The 16,884-nt window shown below is 43.5% G+C and overlaps 1 protein-coding gene across 1 annotated transcript in view; it reads right to left on the minus strand.

Moving 5' to 3' along the window:
• lhfpl6 (LHFPL tetraspan subfamily member 6) overlaps nt 1-16,884 on the minus strand; it is a 213,593-nt gene that overhangs the window by 64,751 nt on the left and 131,958 nt on the right. The window lies entirely within an intron of this gene.

Here is a 16,884-nt window from a genome sequence, read left to right on the forward strand (position 1 = left end):
GTGACCCCTCATATCCCATTAGGCTGTGAACCCCTGTGGTCGGTTGACGTGGCCTGCACGACTTCAAGTTCTTCATGGTTGTTTCTGATGAAGACACCTATTGGTTAACTTTTTACCACAAGTGTGTAATTTCCTGCGCAAAATATCGTCCACAAAATTAAGGGTTTTTTGGGGTCTAGAGGGTCAAAAACAGAGAGGAACCCCAAAAAGTTCAACATCTTCCATAACTAAACAAGAAAACAAGTTGAATGAGGTATGATGTGTGGAGGTTTTCTCGTACCGATGAGCCAAAACTGAATTCTCAGGAACACAATCCATTTTTAGCAAAGTTTCACATTAAAGGTTGCGCTTTGTTAATAAACGTATGTAATTTCTACCAGGGATCTCTGAGGAGTCTGACAAATCCCAGAGAGTTGTACGCTGGAGCCCCTCGATTGCACAGAGGAGAGTTTGCTGCCTTTCTTTGACGTTCTTCAAAAGTAAATTTCAAACAGGCAGAGGACAGATGGGCGAAGCACCTCCCGACAGCTTCATTAAGCTCAGACTGTGCGTCGAGAGGGCAGCTGTTAGACACCCACCTCATTCACACATCAGCTGCGACTAAGTGAAGCCAAGCCCCCGAGGGATCCTTCTAAAGGGACCCCTTTGATTTGTTATGTCTCGAAGGGAACAGCTGAGCCAAGCAGCAGTCTTATTCTTAAAGAGGAACGGTGTAAGCATACTCTAATAATGTCCCCCCCATCCTATAAAACAAAACTCGAAAAAACTCGATATGACGGCAATAAACGAGAAGGTGTGTTCACAAAAATAGAGGAAGAAAAAAATGGAAATTATGGGGTGTTTGAAGACAGTGATACCAATAAACGGAAGCGACAAACCCTCTTTGGACCTTTCCAGGTGGCTCATGTGCCCTAACTGACAGTGAGTGTCACATCCACTTGACTAGCCACTTCTCTTTATCTTCTCTTTCTCTCACCATTCCCTTTTTCTTTTCTTCTCTTTTTCCACCTTTGGTTTAATGTCCTCCTGCCAGTCAAGCTATGCCCACTTTGTGAGTAAAATCTCACAGGATGATTGGCAGGATGGGGCTTTTCATCCCCCATCAGAGGCGACTTTTAGGGACACTTTGGGAAGAAAGTATCTCCTTGTAGTCACTGCTGGTGCAGCCCTGAGCTTCAGCTTGTTGTCGAGGGGCTGGGCAAGACCCTAGTTTGCCTGGCCATCACAACTTACAATGAGAATCTAGTTAGAATGTGTAGTGGCCCATCATTAAAAGCACTACTGGGGCACATTCGGAACCCATTTGCTTTACCACTCCTAATGGTCCACACTTCAGTTCTGGCACCGTGTACCGCGCACAACCCCTTGTTCAAGGCTATAAATAGGGAAGGGTAATAGCTTTCATTTATTATTCCACATTTATTCTGGTGAGTATACACTGCGCCAGCGTAAGTGGGTATGGGGTGTGTTTGTGAGGGTACCCTGCAATGGCCAAATGTCCAGTCTGGACTTAGTTCCTGGCTTATGTTCTGCACTGCTGGAAGAGGATCTTACTGCCCATACCACTGAACTGAAATAAGGAAAGAAAATTGATGGATACGGCTTATAATATATACACACACAATACATACTGTAATTTAAAGAATGAGATGAAAAGATGAAGAAGAAGACTCTGCCATATAAAAGTGTAGAATCAGTCAGTCTAAATCCCTGTCCTCACCTATGGCCATGAGCTGTGGGTAATGTCCACAAGAAATGAGATCAACTGGCAAAAATGAAGTTTCTTCAAAGGACCGCAGAGGCTGACACTCCACAACAAGTAATCATACCAAGTGGTCGGCTCCCCCTGGAACTGCTCTGGGTGTGTGGAGATTCTCTGGCAGATCCAGGAAACGCTGGCTGGTCCAATCTGTAACTGTGGACTGACCTGTCAGTCTGGCCTGACCTGCTTGGCCTGATGTCATCATCGCAAACCTCACCAAGAAAGGCGATACGAGAAGACGAGAGCAAATGATGAGATGGAATCACCCACCAAAGGTTTCAAAAGAAAATTTATAATTTAACCAAGACGTTACTAATTATTTACTACTTGAAATGACTGATTTTGTAATTCATCATTCACGTGTGACTGCAAAGCCCAATTTTCAGCAGCCATTCCTTCAGCGTCCTAATGATCAGCTCCCTTAGCTTATCCTTAATAAGTCACTTTAAAGGCTAATTGATTATTAGAATATATATGTGAGTATACACGTGCATGTGTTATATATAAACGTTTACACGTGGAAGTGTATGTGTCTATCTGCCTGTCTTGCCCAAAAGTCCGAGGCTACAGCATGAAGCGCAAACAGCCGGCAAGGCAGGCCCAAGTTAACAAGTCAGAAGAAGAAAGAAGAACAAGGCTACAGTATGAAACTGAAAGAAAGCGACTCAGTCATCAAAGTGAAACCGTCGAGGAAAGACAAACTCACTTAGCTGCCAATACACAAGCAAGGTGAGCAAATCGGCAAAATGAAACCTCCAAGGAAAGAGAAACTCACTTAGCTGCTAACAGACAAGGGAGGCGAACATGTCGGCAAAATGAAACCGCCAACTCTGCGTTTCAATTTTTTTTCTGATGATTTCAATAATTTCTAGCTAATAATTTACACAGCTTGAACATACTGGTAGATTTTGCGACTTCTTTCATCGCCCTAAGTATCATAGTTCGCTTGTAGGAACGATTTATTCACGGTAATCCAAGACAGAGACTGTGTGCCAAGTGGAGGGGGAAATGTGACGTCAGGAGTGGGGAGCCTGGCGGGGCCCTCCTCACTCATGCGCCAGCCTCCATTTGAGTTGTTCTACAGTACCTCTCACTACATTTTGGAGTGTACCTTGCGTCTGCTTAGCTAGCGATACCTGTTTGTTTATTGATTTTTAACGTTTGTCATATTTCACTACTATGTGTGTGTATATATATATATAAACTGCTCAAAAAAATTAAAGGAACACTTTGAAAACACATCAGATCTCAATGGGAAAAAGAAATCCTCCTGGATATCTATACTGATATAGACTGGGTAATGTGTTAGGAACGAAAGGATGCCACATCATTTGATGGAAATAAAAATGATCAACCTACAGAGCCCTGAATTCAAAGACGCCCCAAAAATCAGAGTGAAAAAAATATGTGGCAGGCTAGTCCATTTTGCCAAAATTTAATTGCAGCAACTCAAAATTGTACGCAGCACTTTGTATGGCCCCTGTGTTCTTGTATACATGCCTGACAACATCGGTGCATGCTCCTAATTAGATGACAGATGGTGTTGTGGGGGATCTCCTCCCAGATCTGGACCAGGGCATCACTGAGCTCCTGGACAGTCTGAGGTGCAACCTGGTGGCATTGGATGGACCAAAACATAATGTCCCAGAGGTGTTCTATTGGATTTAGGTCAGGAGAGTGTGGTGGCCAGTCAATGGTATCAATTCCTTCATCCTCCAGGAACTGCCTGCATACTCTCACCACATGAGGCCAGGAATTGTCGTGCACCAGGAGCCACTGTACCAGCATAGGGTCTGACAATGGATCCAAGGATTTCATCCTGATACCTAATGGCAGCCAAGGTGCCTTTGTCAAGCCTGTAGCGGTCTGTGTGACCCTCCATGGATATGCCTCCCCAGACAATCATTAACCCACCACCAAACTGCTCATGCTGAATGATGTTACAGGCAGCATAATGTTCTCCATGGCTTCTCCAGACCCTTTCATTTCTGTCACGTGCTCAGGGTGAACCTGCTCTCATCTGTAAAAAGCACAGGGCACCAGTGGTGCATCTGCCAATTCTGGTATTCTATGGCGAATGCCAATCGAGCTGCATGCTGCTGGGCAGTGAGCTCAGGGCCCATTAGAGGACATGGGGCCCTTGGGTCACCCTCATGAAGTCTTTCTGGTTGTTTGGTCAGAGACATTCACACCAGTGGCCTTCTGGAGGTCATTTTGTAGGGCTCTGGCAGTGCTCATCCTGTTCCTCCTTGCCCAAAGGAGCAGATACTGGTCCTGCTGATGGGTTATGGACCTTCTATGGCCCTCTCCAGCTCTCCTAGAGTAACTGCTTGTCTCCTAGAACTCCTCCATGCCCTTGAGACTGTGCAGGGAGACACAGCAAACCTTCTGGCAATGACACGTATTGATGTGCCATCCTGGAGAAGTTGGACTACCTGTGCAACCTCTGTAGGGTCCAGGTATCGCCTCATGCTACCAGTAGTGACACTGACTGTAGCCAAATGCAAAACTAGTGAAGAAACAGTCAGAAAAGATGAGGAGGGAAAAATGTCAGTGGCCTCCACCTGTTAAACCATTCCTGTTTTGGGGGTCATCTCATTGTTGCCCCTCTAGTGCATCTGTTGTTAATTTCATTAACACCACAGCAGCTGAAACTGATTAACAACCCCTCTGCTACTTAACTGACCAGATTAATATCCCATAAGTTTCATTGACTTTATGCTATACTCTGATTAAAAGTGTTCCTTTAATTCTTTTGAGCAGTATATATATATATATATATATATATATATATATATATATATATATATATATATGTATATATATTATAAAAAATATTTTGGGTCGAAACGTGATCATCTTGGAGAGACACTTTGAAGTCCAGCAAGATTTTTTGCATGTCATGTCCTACTTACAAACAATTTCTTGGAGACACTTTAACGTCCCACGAGAAAGGAAGTGAGACAAATGGACAACTGCTGTATAGGCTTTTAAATGAATCGACGCACAGCGTGACAAGCAGAACACACAGCATGGCAGCAGCTAGCAGACAGCCAGCAGCTAATCCGTCCACATCTCCTTAGTGTGCGTTCAGCTCCCCCCTTCATAATGCGAGCTGCAGAGACGCAAAGTGGCGAGCATGAAGCGCGCCCCCAGAGGTGGGGTGTATATAAATAGATAGATAGATAGATAGATAGTCACACACATCCACTTGGGAGTGCTCATCAAACAGCACCTCAACCCCTGTCACAGGTTGGCATCATCACATAATGCCTCACCTCTTCGTTTCTCAGCAGAGCAGAAGACTGACGAGCCGACATCCATGACATCACTTCCCACCCACAGCATCCAGCAGTCTAATAGAGGACTCCCGTCTGGAAAGACGTCTCACAGCATTGTGCGTTTTTAGCCTTCAGTTATACTGTATGGAGAACACCTGGTGGTGCCACAATCCTTTCTGATCTCCGTTTGTGTCTTTTTACAATATATACCGTATATTTGATCTGAACTTAACGTGTGCTGCTACAGAGAGAGCCAATGGAGTGATCTGAAACGTGGAGTGACGTGTGCCCGCCTCAGCTGGTTTTGAACACCAGTTGTGCTGCTGCAGCTTGAATGATCTGCAATTGCTTGGTGACACATGCCAGTAGCAGAGAGACTGTGACAGGACCAAAAACATTTTGCACTGTTACTGCCCATACACCCATCATCCCATTTTTTTCCGCAAAGTTCTGAAACCCTCAAAATGCCATCCATGGGGTAACCCCACAAGGTCATTAAAGAAGTGGCTGTGAATGCAGGATTGCGGCTGGAAGATGAAAGAGAATACCCGGTCTTGTAGCCTGCTGGCAATAACACACCGTCATATCCTTCAAGTATGCTGAAACAATAAAAGCCACAGAAAATGGCATTTGAGCAACCCTGACCATGATGAGAACTAGAAAGCATACATTTTTTTTAATAAAAAAGATAAAAGTCTGTTATTAAATATGAGAAAATGACATTTTGTGACACTGCTATGGTAATTAAGGATGCCTGCTATGTGGTACCCACCATGACAGCTCAAACAGTGTAGATGAATGATGGAGGTGGGGGAGGGGTGCAGACCTAATATTAAAGGGCTTAAAAAAGATCCCCACGTGAGCCCCCGGAGGGCCTCAAATCTCAGGCAAACAGAAACTTCTGGTGACTGCATGCTGGCATTGCCACGTCTACATGTGCACAAAAAAAAAAAAGAACACGGGGGCCCCCCACACAAATGTTTGCTTAATAATAAGATGGCCATCTGCAGTTGGACTGTTTCTCGGAGATTAGGATGGGCAATCATTCATACTGGATGAGAAATCCTTTTGGGATTCTTGTGTTTCTTTATCAGACATTAAAATGGCTGGGATGCTCCATATGATATATGGCTCGCCAGAATTAAAACAACAGGGGACAATCAGGTTCACGTGCGCCTGTGCAAATCTGCTGGCTGATCGGGTGGTCCTTGAAGCCCACCAGTTAGATTTTTTTTTGTTTTGTTTTGGAAGGGCGACCAGTTCAATGAGACTGATTTCCAGAAATGCATGTTGAAAAATAATGTCCAGCAGGAGAGAAATCACAAATGTCTAACCTTCCATTGACAGTTCATTATAAAGTGTCATCCTTCTCCCTCCATTTCCTGAAGCAGCAAAGCCAACGTCTGCAGAAGACAGTTATAGGTGTCAGTTAACCACTGGGCACTCTCATGGGCACACTGGTCTCCATTAACACAAGGACTGTGAGAGGAAAGCGGTGCAAACACAGAGAAAACGTGCAAACTCCACATAGGTGACCATAAAGTGAGGGCTGGGAAGTGGTAAGATGAGTCACTGTGTGACATTTCCAGCAAATATTTAAGTGACAAACAAAATGAAGTGACCCATGTGTTCTGTTCATGGTGAATAGCAAGCAAAGCTCAAAGTCTTGTAGGAGACTGAAAATGAAGTTGAATTTCATTTCACATAAACTCTCCGAGCAAATGATTAGGAACGCCCTGCCCACCTGCTTATGCATACAATTATCTAATCAGCCAATCATGTGACAGAAGCGCAATGCATACATTCCTGCAGAGACACGTCTGGAGCTTCAGTTACTGTTTACATCCAAACACCAGAATCGGGGAAAAATGTGATCTCAGTGGTATCAACCAGAGCATGAATACTGGCTGGTCGGAGTATTTCTGTAACTGCTGATCTCCAGGGATTTCCACACACAGAATGGTGAGAAAAACTAGAATGGCATTTCTGTGAATGGCAATGCCTTGTTGACAAGAGAAGTCAGAGAAGAATGGCCAGGCTGGTACAAACTGACAGAAAGGCTACGATAACTCAGATTACCACTCGTTATAACTAGGGAGAGCAGGAAAGCCCCTCAGAATGCACAACACGTCGAACCTCGAGGCAGACGGGCTACAACAGCATGTCGGTACTTGTGTTCTCTGAAATGATCTTTTTGAGTGCTCACGGCTGTAAAGATTCTAGCTTGTCTTTGCAACGATTGCTAATGAGTAATAAAGATTTAGTTTAAAAATCTAAATTCATTCATTCGTTCCATCTTTCTCTGCTCCACATTGCTTGGCTGCCAAAAATCTGTCAACCTAGTAGTCATTCATTGGCAGCTCAATAGGAAATTTCAAATTGTGCTAAGAAGTCATGAGGAAGTCGTACAAACTGACATTCCCGCGAACTTTAGTCGTGTAATCTGACATCCTCACCACAGCGTCATCTAAAAAGTGCATTCAGTAAGTGGGACCTTCAAGTGACGCTGTGTGATGTCAGCCCCCTTATGTGACGCGATGAACCGCAACCTGAGTCATTCCGATGGTTTTCACTCATATCAGTTTGAATGTTCTTTCTTTTCTTTCTTTCTTTCTTTCTTTCTTTCTTTCTTTACTTCTTCAAACCAGCATTTGCACAGCCCTTTATAAAGTACCAAGGCAAGCCAGCATCTGACCTGGAGAGGACACCCAGTGCCCATAATGTCCTGTAACACACTGACCTCTGTGTACACCAGCACTCCACAAGGAGTATTGATGAAAAGGGACTGATGCGCTGTGGTGGAATAAAGTAAATATTTAGGGCATCGCAATGAAAATGGCCCACTTTGGTGAAGAGCAAGAGGTGGCCACAGTCAAAAGTCATAACTGAATGATAGTGTACTGGCACAACAATGGTGGCCGCACGAAATGTTTTACTGCAGTAGTAACTGAACATAAAACGAAGAAAGATGGGAAAGAACTTCTCCCTGGTGACAAATAAAGTTCTATCTATCTATCTATCTATCTATCTATCTATCTATCTATCTATCTATCTATCTATCTATCTATCTATCTATTATATAGTGCCTTTCACATCTATCTATCTATCTATCTATCTATTTATCTATCTATCTATCTATCTATCTATCTATCTATCTATCTATCTATCTATTATATAGTGCCTTTCACATCTATCTACTGTATATATCTATCTTTTATATAGCGCCTTTCACATCTATCTGTCTATCTATCTATCTATCCGCCGATGTTGTTTCATGGTGAATCCACAGACGTTGTCCACTGTGATTGTTCCATAATCGACTATTGGGACTCTGATTCCTCCTTTGCCTTACAAAGGGCCTTTCAACATTGTGTTTTACTTATTTAATAACTGGAAGGCGTAAATTAATTTGAAATTCCCAATCCTGCTGATCATTTGCCCACAGCCTTGTAGAGGATATTCTCGGCTCTGCAAACCAAACATTGTGTGTGAAAGAAGCTCCTTGAAGGTGTGGCGTCCTTCCAGTGGCGGGTTTGTCGATGTAAAATGAAGCACAAGACACAGAGAACACACACACAGGCAGGCACACAGCCCTTAACTGTAAATAAAAGCTGACGTGCTGACTGATAAGGCGAGGAGAGAGCTGCCTCTCTGCCATTAAATCTCTCCCAAACCAGCCCCATGGCTCCTTGACCCTCACTAAAGCCTGTCAGTGCAGGTCTGGCTTTGCAAATGTACCGTTATAATTTATTAGAACCCTTAGCAGCGTTTACACATTTTTCAAAGCTCCCTTTTTTTTTTCTCTGATCTCAGATCCTCCCACGACATGCAGACAGATCAGAAAGCTTCCACCCAAAATGAAGTCCCAGCCATTGTCCTTCTCCTTTGTCCTCTTTATTTATGCTAATCTATGCAGAGCTCAAGAAGGGCTCTTCAAAATGAAAGGAACAGCAGTGTGTGGCGGCAGGGTTAACCCTCCAGTCAGAGACAAACTCATTCCTCCGAGGGGCTCCCACATAACTCTAAAATGGAATGGCACTGGTGGGTAACCGAGACATACTGTACACACCTCCTACCTACAGCAATTTACTTTTGTACATTCACACTGGTGGAGTTTCCTCAGTAGGGCTCCATTCTGGAAATGTTGCAGGGATAATTTCGAAGAAAAGAGTCAGGAAGTAAGGGGATGAAGAAACATGGAGCTCCTGGAGTCCATATGGACAGAAGAAAGGGACTGGACAGATTAGGACTTATTCTTCTTTCAGCTGCTCCTGTTAGAGGTTGCCACAGCGGATCATCTCCTACCATATCTTTCTGTCCTCTCCATCTTGTTCTGTTACACCCATCACCTGCATGTCCTCTTGAACACTAAAAGTGAAGACTGTTAACACAGGACTCCACTTGGAGTATGTGAGATTCAGGCCATGTTAAATAATGAAAGCTTGAGGAGATCCTCATTTACTGAGCATCTGTTGGAGACCAGGAGCAGAATATGTGAGGGAGGACAGTACAGCACATTGTAGGTGTGGGACACATGAGGCAGGACAGGGTGTTGTATGCTGAAGATGACTAAGCAGAAGAGGTATCTTGTCATGCATGGGTGCCAGAAGATCGCCCTTCTGGACTCTGTTAAGGTATGCAATGCTACCCCGGGACTACAGGGGGCGCAGTCACTAACAGTGTCTGCTTTTTTATTTCTACAGCACTGAGAAAAATGCCTCATGATGGGCAACTGAACTCCACCCACAGCTGCCCAGAAGCCCCATCCCTTTGAACTGGGACGCTATAAAACTGAGACGTTCCTAGAGGAATGTCAAAACTCCCTTGGACTGACTGGCACAGACAGGTTGGGCCTAGCTGGCCAAAATGGCGTTTGAGAAGCCTAGTTTCTAGTTTGACTTTTTTCTTTTGGAAAATTGCCTCAAATGGGGTGGCCCGGTTGGCACCCCAACTTTTCTATGGGACTCCAGTCACCCTCCCATTCAACAAAATCTATTAAAGTAGAAAGTAAGAAACAGATGAAACGTAGTGATGGGGACAACATGTGGACAACACCTCACAGCTGTTAATGAAGATACACGTACTGCAAAATCACCGTAAACCTGACCAAAAGGTGGAGAGGGGCCAGTGCACCCTGGTCATCAGAACTACAACTTTAACTGTTACAATTCACCATAAAAGAGCCCTTAGTGACACCCACTGTGGATGCCAAGGAGGTTTATCTTCTCTAGGAATGCTGTGAAGTGGCCACAGCTCAAGTGGAATGTTAATGGAGATTTATGATGTCGAGGTTTGTTTATGTCAATAAAACTGGAATTCCTGTGTGTTAAATGTAATGTATGTGTTTACATATAAAAATGTTAAACAGTTTAGCTATGCGGTTACTATATTATAGTTGTAAATATGGAAGTGCGTCGAGCCCAGAAGTGGACTTTTGCAATGAGACTACAAATGGAGTATTGTGATTTGAACACTGTGTATTTGAATTCAAGTTATTTTCTTTACTTCAGATTTTATATTTACATAGCCAACTGTTACTGCCCTGTCTGTATCTTGTATATAAACGTCTATGCGTGGAAGTGTGTGTGTCTGTCCGGCCCGGAAGTGACAGGTGGAGTCAGGGTAAGGGCTCTGCCTCTGAGGGAACAGAGAACTTGCTTAGCTGCTAATACAGAAACGAGGCGAGCACGTCGGCAAAACGAAACCTCCGAGGAGAGAGAAACTCGATTAGCTGCTAATACAAAAATGAGGTGAGCACATCGGCAAAACGAAACCTCAAAAGAAAAACAAAGCCGCTTAGCCGCTAATACAGAAATGAGGTGAGCACATCAGCAAATGGAAACCTCCGAAGAAAGACAAACTCAATTAACTGCAAATACAGAAGCGAGGTGAGCACATTGGCAAAACGGCATCCCTTTTACTTTTCCTCCTGCCGCTAATACACAAGTGAGGTAACCATGTCGGCAAAAATGAAACCTCCAAAGAAAGACAAAGTCACTTAGCCGCTAATACAGAAGGGAGGCAAGCACATCAGCAAAGCAAAACCTCCTAGGAGAGAGATACCCAGAGTAGTTCCTTTCAATTGCCTGACATCTCTACGTTTCAATTTTTTTCGGACGATTTCAATAGTTTCTAGGACCCCGGGCTTTTTACAGCACAGGCTTACACAGCTAATATATACAGTATATACCAGTAACGGCGAAGTGAATACGCTTGACTTGGCCATTCCTAGTTTTCATCCTCCTTCTCTGTACGTTTAGCATTCGTTTGCTCAGAGGTTGATGTGCTGAGTTGATTCTACAATAAAATAAAATAAAAATAAAAAGAGGAATAAAAATCATCACCCTGAAAGCGGACAGTAGAATATATATGTAGTATATGTGAACCAAATTTCAGGTCAGTAGGTCAGATGGTTTGCGAGCTACAGGTGATTTAAAATCCTGGCCAGACAAATGGACAGCTACGATAGCATATCATATCATATAAGAAGATATATATATAAATGTCCATTATCCACCCCATTATATCGCAACTACAAGGTCACAGGGCAATAGGCAGGAACAAATCCTGGGCACTGCGGGGCACACACACAAACACACACCCACACACCAAGCACACACTAGGGACAATTTAGGATCACCAATGCACCTAACCTGCATGCAGACACGGGCAGAACATGCAAACTCCACACAGGGAGGGCCTGGGAAGTGAACCCCAGTCTCCTAACTGTGAGGCAGCAGCGTTACTCACTGCGCCACCATGCCGTCCTATATATATATATATATATATAAAATCCAATGTCTGTCTGGCACGAGAGAACTACTTAACGGATTTAGATTGGGTTTTTGTCTATAATTTGCTTGAACATTCCAGTTGATTTTGCGACCCTCATCGGTTGTGGCACCGATTTATTTGCAAAATCCAAGACAGTGGAGGGGGAGGCAGGATCTCAGGAGTAGGGAGCCAGCGGGGCCCTCCTGACTCACGCACCAGCCTCCGTTCAAGTCGGTCTACGTCTCGCCATGTGTTGGAGCGCACCTTGCCTCCGCTTAGCTAGTGATACCTGTTTGTTCAACAGACATTATCATCTAGAGATTGTTAAGGAGTACCATTTGATGTTTTTGAGAGAGAGTGGTTTGGAGGGCAGCTGCTAAATGGTCACAGATATCACAGCCATGTGCTCTTCTCCCCACATCAGTGCTGACCACGGTGAGATACAGTGGCAACATTTGACATACCTAAACGTCCTCCGAGAGCAATTTCTTCCAACCATCCAAGAAGAGTTTGGTGACCAACAATGCCTTTTCCAGCATGATGGAGCACCGGGCCATATGGAAAAAAGTGAGAACTAAGTGGCTCGGGGAACAAAACATCAAACTTTTTGTCCATGGCCAGGAAACTCTCCATTGAGAACTTGTGGTCAATCCTCAATCGGCGGGTGAACAAATAAAAACCCACAAATTCTGACAAACTCCAAGCATTGATTATCAAGAATGGGCTGCCATCAGTCAGGATTGGGCCCAGAAGTTGACTGACAGACAGCCTGCCAGGGCGAATTGCAGAGGTCTTGAAAAAGAAAGAAGGACCTACACTACAAATATTGACTCTTTGCATAAACTTCATGTAATCTATACATATAAAGGAGAGCTGGGATCCGAGAGACTGTGTTTGTGTGTTTGTGGAGGGATGGAGAGTTAAGGCGGGTGGGGGAGTCACGTCATCATCTCCCCTCCCATTCACTTCATTTCGCTCCGAGCTGAGCTCCGCAGCTGACGCGGTCTTACCTTTTAGTCCTCTCCCTTTTACTGACTTACTGTTTACTAGACGCAGTACTTACTGAACAGTTTTTTTCCTTTAGTATTTCTACTTAGTGTTTCTTAGTGTTTAGTAGACGCGGTGTGCCAGTGTTCCCGGCGGTGTTGCGGTTTACTGTTACTTTCTACTTCGTTTTTGTACTTTAGTGTTTAGTAGACTTTTACTTTATCTCATTTACTGTTGTTTTTTACTGTTGTTCCTGGCGTTGTTGCCCTTTTTTACTTTATCTCATTTAGTGTTTGGTAGACTTTTACTTTATCTCATTTACTGTTGTTCACGGCGGTGTTGCCGTTTTTCCCGTCTCTATTTTTTATGTAGCATGTTCATGAATTAGTCATAGAGGAAATTTATATACTGCGGTGGGTTGGCACCCTGCCCGGGATTGGTTCCGGCCTTGTGCCCTGTGTTGGCTGGGATTGGATCCAGCGGACCCCCGTGACCCTGTGTTCGGATTCAGCGGGTTGGAAAATGGATGGATGGATGGATGAAAAATGTATATATTTTGGCTCCAGGAGGACAAACCAAAAATGTTGTATATAAAGAATCTTTATAAGTCGCATGTAGATGCATAATTATTCCAACTACAGCGGCTGCAGCGAAGCGCACGTGGTCTGCTAGTTGTCAATAAAAGCCTTTGAAACTTATGAAATCCTTGTTATTAAACTTCAGTACACCATAGAAACATCTGACAAAAAAATCTAAAAACACTGAAGGAGCAAACTTTGTGAAAACCAAACACTTGTGTCACTCTCAAAACCTTTGGCCACGACTGTAGTACTAGGGTGTTCAACTGCGTTAGTCATTACGGAAGTAATGAGACGTCAAGCAAAAGGACACCTTTTATTGGCTAACTAAAAAGATTACAATATGCAAGCTTTCGAGACAACTTAGTACCCTTCTCCAAGCAAGATGTCATGTTTACACGTGATGATTACATCTTACCTGAAGAAGGGGCCCAAGTTGCCTTGAAAGCTTGCATATTGTAATTTTTCTAGTTCACCAATAAATGGTGTCCTTTTGCTTGACTTCTCACTAATTTCTGTGTAAAACTGTATGACCGGGTGTGCATACGAGTTGTTCAAGCTGTGTGCATGCGTGTGTCTGTCTTTGGGTCACCCACAGTATGTACTTCTATGAACACCTGAGCATGCTGGTATACATGTGCAGTGGATATCCGTATGTGTGTGTGTGTGTGTTTGTGTTGGTGGTACACGTCAGTGTTTTCTTTTACCACATTACATTCCCAGAGTTTTGATTGGTGATCATTTCTCTCCAGTGAGCCGAGTTATCATTTTTAACCATAAGACAGCCATGCCTGTTAGATGACCGGGTTATATACTGTAAAGTGACCGATGCAGCACTACACGCGTTGCACTGCACTGGCATCCCATCCAGGACTGGCTGTTGCTTTATGACCATGCTGCTGAGAAGTCAATCAAATTAAGACAATAATGGCGCTTTTCCACTGCATAGTACGGCACGACACGGTTCAGTTCAGCTCACTTTTGGGGGGTTTTCCACTGGGAACAGTACCTGGTCCTTTTTTTAGTACCACCTCAGCCGAGGTTCCAAGCGCCGAACCGTTACCAAAATGTGACGTGTAAACTCTGCTGGTCACTGATTGGCCGGAGAAAATCGTCATTACTGCGTCACTGGCTATTCTTTTCTTTAAAGGTACACACACACGGAAGTTTGTGTCCCGTCTCTCCATCGCTGGACGCAGTTTGTTGCATAAGTGGATGAATGTTTCTTCAGACATTCGAAAGTTCTCCAGCCACTGAGTGTTTGTAAAACCGGGAACAATCACATCCCACCACTCTGAAGCACGGTTAAATGTCCAAACAGATGGTCTGTTGCGACTTTTTTGCAAAATGTGGAAGATGTGTAATATACAGAATCAGCATTTTAATGTTACACTGGCAGTTAAGTTCATTTTATGCTTTGCAACAGTGATAAAAGTTAGCTAGTGATGTGCTTTTTTTAGATGCTTACCCTTACGCGTCGTCGAGCTAATGTGTTGTCGTTGTCTGCGTGTTGTTGTAAAAGTTCCACGGTGTCACGGCAGTAGAGGCGGCGCAACTATAACGACACGTGAATAATCCCGCCCACTCTAAAGCGGTACTAAACTGCAGTCGAAACGCAAACCGAGCCGAACTGAGCCGAACCAAGGTGAGCTGTACTGAACCGTGCTGTGCCGTACTATGCAGTGGAAAAGCGCCTCTAGTGGGTTAGGACACTAAATGGATGGGGCGTCACGCTACAGCTGAATGTCAAACTGACACCACAGGAATGGGATTCTAATCCACGGTCCACGAGTTTGTCACCCAGTCGTCAAGGCTCCCTCCTAGGCACACTTTACACACATTTCATCTTTTCCTCCTCGCCTTTTTGAAATTGAAATGAGGCTATTTGGTGGCAATTTACACCTAATCAAGGTGACATGGTATGACAGAATCTCTCTAAATGTGTACATATATTATCATTTTCCCTGAGGAGCATACATGTGCTTTTTTCCAGTAAATGTTTTCAAGTAAAATGAAAAAAAAAATTAAATAAACCAGCATATCATCTAAAGTTATCTTCATATCTTAGGAAAATGTCTTCATTTTTGTGAATGACAAGCAAATAAAATGAAACTGCCGCTCATTACACCCAGGATACACATTCCCAAGTGAATAAGGCCGGCATCTGCCTGAAACTCAGACACGTAGATGATCAACAGCGGCCGCCGCTTTTCAGACTCACAAAGCCGTACCGTCAGATGGTCGGGGGGCTACAGACACCCTGGGAGGAAGACACAACTCCAGACAGGACATCAAGAATTACAAGGAATCAGCACTTAAACTTTATAATCTGAATCTTCTGATCAAATCCCCTACATTTTTATTACTGGCAATTCCAACCCTGCAACGTCCCTTACTTGCGAAAACGACTTTGACAACATTAAAAGCTCTAAAGCGTCAGGTAACATTTACGACCTCCACTCAGAGATTTCCTTGACGTGTTTCTAAAGTGAGCTCCTGCTGACATCCTCCACAGATTCCTGCGCGCTTCACTGAACTGAAGGCTCAAACAAGAAGAGCCTGGCGATTTGATCCGACTTACAGTTGATGCAACAGTGCATACATAAGAAATTAATGAATAATTCCTATGACACGTGAGGCCTATAATCCTTGAAAAAATGAAAGGAGGGGTTTAATAGAAGCTTTTATTATACTTTTATCACAATTCTAAAAATAGTACTATATAATAGATAGATAGATAGATAGATAGATAGATAGATAGATAGATAGATAGATAGATAGATAGATAGATAGAAAAGGCACTATATAATAGATAGATAGATAGATAGATAGATAGATAGATAGATAGATAGATAGATAGATAGATAGATAGATAGATAGATAGATAGATAGATTCATATGAAAACGTTTGGGATACCAGTGGTATGTCTTTCATTTCCCAGGCACATCTGAGTACTGGGGTGTTTTCTGAAGTATTTAGTTGTATGAAATTAAATCAAATGTGAAAAACTGGCTGTGCAGCCTTGAACTTCATAGACAGGTGTGTCCAATCATGAGTGGTAAAAGGTATTTAAGGTGGTCAATTGCAAGTTGTGCTTCCTTCCCTTTGACTCTCCTCTGTAGAGTGACAGACAGCATGGGATCCTCAAAGCAACTCTCAAAAGATCTGAAAACTAAGATTGTTGAGTCTCATGGTTTAGGGGAAGACTACAAAAAGCGATCTCAGAGGTTTAAGCTGTCAGTTTCAACTGTAAGGAATGTAATCAGGAAATGGAAGGCCACAGGCGCAGTTGCTGTTAAACTCAGCAGGTCTGGCAGGCCAAGAAAAATACAGGAGCGGCATATGCGCGGGATTGTGAGAATGATTACAGATAACCCACAGGTGACCTCTAAAGACCTGCAAGAACATCTTGCTGCAGATGTTGTATCTGTACATCGTTCTACAATTCAGTGCAATTTGCACAAAGAACATCTGTATGGCAGGGTGGTGATGAGAAAGAAG

This window comes from Polypterus senegalus, chromosome 2 (assembly GCF_016835505.1).
Source record: "Polypterus senegalus isolate Bchr_013 chromosome 2, ASM1683550v1, whole genome shotgun sequence".
Classification (NCBI taxonomy): Eukaryota; Metazoa; Chordata; class Cladistia; order Polypteriformes; family Polypteridae; genus Polypterus; species Polypterus senegalus.